General features: G+C 47.3%; 1 pseudogene; it reads left to right on the top strand.

Moving 5' to 3' along the window:
- The first annotated feature begins 1,667 nt into the window (after positions 1–1,667).
- On the top strand, positions 1,668–2,459 carry LOC103230832 (elongation factor 1-beta pseudogene; annotated as a pseudogene).
- Positions 2,460–6,220: the final 3,761 nt, after the last annotated feature.

Genomic DNA, 6,220 nt, shown 5'->3' with positions numbered 1-6,220 from the left:
ACTCCATCTCAAAAAAAAAAAACCAAAACAATAGCAACAACAAAAACCAGAAATCCTGGTATACCTTCATGTTTGAGAATTCCATTCCATTTCTTTATCTTTTTTTTTCTTTCTTTTTTTTTTTTTTTTTTTGTGAGACAGTGTCTTGCTCTATCATCCAGGCTGGAGTGCAGTGTCACGATCTCAGCTCACTGCAACTCCCACCTCCAGGGTTCAAGTGATTCTTCTACCTCAGCATCCCAAGTAGTTGGGATTACAGGTGCCCGCCACCATGCCCAGCTAAATATTTTTTTGGTATTTTTAGTAGAGATGAGGTTTTATCATGTTGGCCAGGCTGGTCTCGAACTCCTGGCCTCATGTGATCCACGTGTCTCGGCCTCCCAAAGTGCTGGGATTACAGGTGTGAGCCACCGCGCTGTCCCCATTCCATTTCTTATTTATGACTTGAGAGCAAAGACAACCCTATAAATGCTGTAATTTATGGGATATTAGGAGTTCAGTCTGGTGTTTTAGACAGCAGGAACTACCCTAGTGGCTTACGTTAGCCATCCTGAACCCACTGGTTGGAATGTTTATTTTTGCTCTTGGGAGATTTTTAGAAATAAGCAGGAGAAAAGAGTCAAACCAAATCCAAAGAAACCAAGATAAGAGTGTTCCCAAAAATGTTAATCCAAACTGGGCACACAGACCAAAGCAAAAGTAAATTTACCAGAAGACATCCCTCACAAACAGAATGTAATTTTTTTTTTTTTTTTTTTTTTTTTCTGAGAGGGAGTCTCGTTCTGTCGCCCAGGCTGGAGTGCAGTGGCATGATCTTGGCTCATTGCAACCTCCACCTCCCAGGTTCAAGCAATTCTCCTGCCTCAGTTTCCCAAGTAGCTGGGACTACAGGCGCCCACTACCAGGCCCAGCTAGTTTTTGTAATTTTTAGTAGAGACAGGGTTTCCCCATGTTGGCCAGGCTGGTCTTGAACTCTCAGCCTCAGGTGATCCATCTGCCTTGGCCTCCCAAAGTGCTGGGATTATAGGCGTGAGCCATGGCACCCAGCCCAGAATGTAAATTCTGTATAGATCAGAGTACTCAACCCAAAGGACACTTGTCTTTACATCAAAAAGGATTTATCAGAAAAGACAGAAAGTCATTTATCAGTTGGGTGGCGTTGCTTATGCCTATAATCCCAACACTTTTGGAGGCCGAGGCAGGATAATTGTTCGAGCCCATGAGTTCAAGACCAGCCTGGGCAACATAGCAAGACCTCATCTCTACAAAAATAATAAAAAATATTGTCTGAATGTGGTGGCACACACCTGTAGTCCCAGCTACATGGGAGGCTGAGGCAGGAGGATCACTTGAGCCCAGGAGTTTAAGGCTGCAGTGAGCTGCGATCACACCATTGCATTTGGGCCTGGGCAACAGAGCAAGACTGTCTCAAAAAAAACAAAAATATTTTATCATCCCAGGAGAGATGTATATTCTTTTATTAAGGCAGTCTTATCCAAATCAGATCCCAAATAAAGTTATGAGCTTCTATCAAAAACAGAGAGGTGGCTGGGTTTTGTGGCACATGCCTGTAATCCCAGCACTTTGGGAGGCTGAGGCAGGTGGATCACAAAGTCAAGAGATCGAGACCGCCCTTTTTCCTCTCTTCAGTGCGGGGCGCCCACAACTTGTGCGCTGTTTTTCTGCTGCTCCCCAGCTCTCGGATGCAGCCGACACCATGGGTTTCGGAGACCTGAAAAGCCCCGCCAGCCTCCAGGTGCTCAACGATTACCTGGCGGACAAGAGCTACATCGAGGGGTATATGCCATCACAAGCAGATGTGGCAGTATTTGAAGCCGTGTCCAGCCCACCACCTGCTGACTTGTGTCATGCCCTACGTTGGTATAATCACATCAAGTCCTACGAAAAGGAAAAGGCCAGCCTGCCAGGAGTGAAGAAAGCTTTGGGCAAGTATGGTCCTGCCGATGTGGAAGACACTTCAGGAAGTGGAGCTACAGATAGTAAAGATGGTGATGATATTGATCTCTTTGGATCTGATGATGAGGAGGAAAGTGAAGAAGCAAAGAGGCTAAGAGAAGAACGTCTTGCACAATATGAATCACAGAAAGCCAAAAAACCTGCACTTGTTGCCAAGTCTTCCATCTTACTAGATGTGAAACCTTGGGATGATGAGACAGATATGGCAAAATTAGAGGAGTGCGTCAGAAGCATTCAAGCAGACGGCTTAGTCTGGGGCTCATCTAAACTAGTTCCAGTGGGATACAGAATTAAGAAACTTCAAATACAGTGTGTAGTTGAAGATGATAAAGTTGGAACAGATATGCTGGAGGAGCAGATCACTGCTTTTGAGGACTATGTGCAGTCATGGATGTGGCTGCTTTCAACAAGATCTAAAATCCATCCTGGATCATGGCATGTAAATAAAAGCTTGAAAGATTAAAAAAAAAAAAAAAAAAAAAGAGATAGAGACCACCCTGGCTAACATGGTGAAACCCCGTCTCTACTAAAAAGAACCCAGGAGGCGGAGCTTGCAGTGAGCTGAGATCGTTCCGCTGCACTCCAGTCTGGGCGACAGAGCAAGACTCTGTCTCAAAAAAAAAAAAAAAAAAAAAAAGTTTGCAAAATTTTTAACACTCCTCCTATTGAAAAGATTAAGTCTAATTCCCCTCCTCTTGAATATGGGTTAGCCTTAGTGACTGAATCCTTGCAAGCAGAATGCCTTGCAAGCAGAATGCATCAGAAGTGTCACACTATGACTTCCAAGGCTAGGTTGAAAATATAAAAGAGGTAAAGCTCTCTTTCCTCTGTCTTTCTCTTTCTTTCTCTTTCTCTCTATCCCCACCCTTTTCCCTCTCCTCCCTGTACTCACCCTTGGAACCCAGCCACCATGTTGTGAGGGAGCCCGACACACATGGAGGTGCCCTGGTTAAAGTCCTAGCTAGTGACAGCATCAACTATAACATGTAAAGGAGCCAATCTTCAGATCATTCCAGCCTCAGCCTTCAGGCCACTCAGCTGGTGCCAAATAGAGTAGGGATGAGCTGTCCCCACGGAGCCCTGCCCAATGCAAATTGTGAGAAGGATAAGTATTGCTATCTGAGGTCATTAAGTTTGGAGGTGGTTTGTGGCATAGAAAGTGGTAGTTGGAGGACTCGACTTCAAGGGTTCTCACCGGGTGTGTGAGGGTGAGGGTGGCCCTGTGGAGTGGCCTGTGGGGGCTGGTCATATTTCATCCCTAGGCTCCCCCTACCCCGATCTGCCAGATTCTTACGAGGATGAGGGCATGGACTGGGGAGGAGGAGGGGGAATGCAGCAGCAGCAAGGGCACGGAGTTGGCTGAGAAATTCCACAGGAGGCCAGTGCGGTGGCTCACACCTGTAATTCTAGCACTTTGGGAGGCCGAGGCAAGTGGATCTGAGGTCGGGAGTTTGAGACCAGCCTGGCCAACACGGCCAAACCCTGTCTGTACTAAAAATACAAAAAAATTAGGCAGATGTGGTGGTGGGTGCCTATAATCCCAGCTACTCAGGAGGCTGAGGCAGGAGAACTGCTTGAACCTGGGGGGCGGAGATTGCAGTAACTGAGATTGCACCACTGCACTCCAGCCTGGGTGAAAGAGAGAAACTCCGTCTCATTAAAAAAAAAAAAAAAAAGAGGCTGGGCATGGTGGCTCATGTCTGTAATCCCAACACTTTGGAAGGCCAAGGCGGGCAGATCACTTGAGGTCAGGAGTTCAAGACCAGCCTGGCCAACATGGTGAAACCCCCATCTCTAATAAAAATACAAAAATTACCCAGATGTGGTGGTGCTGGCCTGTAATCCCAGCTGCTCTGTAGACTGAGGCAGGAGAATCTCTGGAACCCAGGAGGCGGAGGTTGCAGTGAGCCGAGATAGCGCCACCGCACTCCAGACCAGCCGACAGAGCCAGACTCTGTCTCAAAAATTAAAAAAAAAAAGAACAAAAATAAACTAGGAAACTGGCAAGAGTTATTTCCAGGTCCCAAAAGGATAAGGTGAAAAAACTGGCAGGCCAGCAGATGGCCAAAAAAGCCATCCCTAGCTGCCCTCATTGCTCATTAGCTTAAGACACTCTCACCAGAGCCATGACAGTTTACAAATGCCATAGCAATGACCCAGAGGCTATTGTCCTTTTCCATTCAATGACCCAGAAATTACCACCCCTTTCCTAGAAAGTTCTGAATAACCTGCCTCTTGATTTGCATTAACCCACCCCTTAATTTGCATGTGATTGAAAGTGGGTATAAATACAGTTGCCACCAACCCACAAGCCTGGTTCTGGGCACCCTGCCTATGAGTTAGCCTTGCTCAGCAAGAAGCAGCTCCAGTTCAATAAAAGATTGCTGAAGATTTCACCCTTGAATTTTTTTCTGGGCAAAGCCAAGGACCCTCTTGGGCTAAGCCCCGGTTTTAGGGCTTGCTCGCCTGCCTGCATTTATTCCAGAAAGTTCTGTTGGACATTGTTGATGGGTAGGACGTTGGGCACTATCCAGAATGTGGTCTTAGAATCAGCAACATCAAGGCCAGGTGTGCTGTCTCGCGCCTGTAATCCCAACACTTTGGGAAGCCAAGATGGGTGGATTACCTGAGGTCAGAAGTTTGAGACCAGCCTGGCCAATATGATGAAACCCCATCTCTATTAAAAATACAAAAAAAATTAGCCAGACATGGTGGCGGGTGCCTGTAATCCCAGCTATTTGGGAGGCTAAGGCAGGAGAATCACTTGAACGTGGGAGACAGATGTTGCAGTGAGCCGAGATGGCACCATTGCACTCTGGCCTGGGTGACAAGAGCGAAACTCTGTGTCACACACACATACACAAAAAAAGGAATCAGCAACATCAGGATCTCCTACCCCCCACCCCTGGCAATTACCTGTCTATTTTCTGTCCCTGTGACTGTATCTATTCTAGATGTGTCACATGAGTGGAATCATGCCCGCCCTGTAATTCTTTGTGTCTGGCCGGGGTCAGGTGGCCTGATGCTTCATGGTTCACCCATCCCACTGCACGGTTGCTTGTCCGTGACATGGATAGACTGCATTTTGTTCATTCATCAGTTGATGGATATGTGGGTTGTTTCTACATTTTGGCTGTTACGAGTAATGCTGCTATGAAAATTGATGTCCCAGTTTTTGTGTGGACATATATTTTCAGTTTATCTTGGGTATATACCCAGGAGTAGAATGCTGGGTCATATGGTAAGTCTATGTTTAACTTTTTGAGGAACTGTGGGTGGCCCAATTTACAACTGCTAAGTTCATCCACTTCTTACTTTCTCCTCGGAACTCACACTTCTACAGCAGTGATAGCTTTCACACCTCCCTCGTCCACACTGTTAAGCACTACCACAAACCAGGCTACTGGGAAAAGCCTGGAGGCCACGAGCCTCCTGCAAGAAAAGCACCAGCAGGCTGGGCGCAGTGGCTCACGCCTGTATTCCCAGCACTTAGGGAGGCGGAGGCACGTGGATCACCTGAGGTCAGAAGTTTGAGATCAGCCTGACCAACAAGGCGAAACCCCGTCTCTGTTAAAAATGCAAAAATTAGCCGGGCGTGATGGTGGGCACCTGTAATCCCAGCTACTCAGGAGGCTGAGGCAGAAGAATCGCTTGAACCTTGGAGATAAAGGTTGCAGTGAGCCAAGATCGCGTCATTGCACTCCAGCTTGGGTGACAGAGCAAGACTCCCTCTCTCTTAAAAAAAGGAAAATGGGGCCAGTCTCGGTGGCTCAAGCCTGTAATCCCAGCACTTTGGGAGGCGGAGACGGGCGGATCGCGAGGTCAGGAGATCGAGACCATCCTGGCTAACACGGTGAAACCCCGTCTCTACTAAAAATACAGAAAACTAGCCGGGCGAGGTGGCGGGCGCCTGTAGTCCCAGCTACACAGGAGGCTGAGGCAGGAGAATGGCGTAAACCCGGGAGGCGGAGCTTGCAGTGAGCTGAGATCCGGCCACTGTACTCCAGCCTGGGCGGCAGAGCCAGACTCCGTCTCAAAAAAAAAAAAAAAAGGAAAATGGAAAAGCACCAACAGGCATGGGGGAGACGCAGGTCCTCCAGGAGACCATATCTGGTTCTCTTACTGCCACACTCATGCCACTCATGCCGCTGAAGCCAAAACACCTCCTCCTATGTGACCAGAATTCTAGGTCACTTTTTGCTTTCTTTCTTTTTTTAAATTAAAAGAAAAAAAATATTTTTAG

Source organism: Chlorocebus sabaeus, chromosome 5 (assembly GCF_047675955.1).
Source record: "Chlorocebus sabaeus isolate Y175 chromosome 5, mChlSab1.0.hap1, whole genome shotgun sequence".
Taxonomy (NCBI): domain Eukaryota; kingdom Metazoa; phylum Chordata; class Mammalia; order Primates; family Cercopithecidae; genus Chlorocebus; species Chlorocebus sabaeus.
The sequence above is the reverse complement of the archived record's forward strand: the minus strand, read 5'-3'. Positions and strand labels throughout refer to the sequence as shown.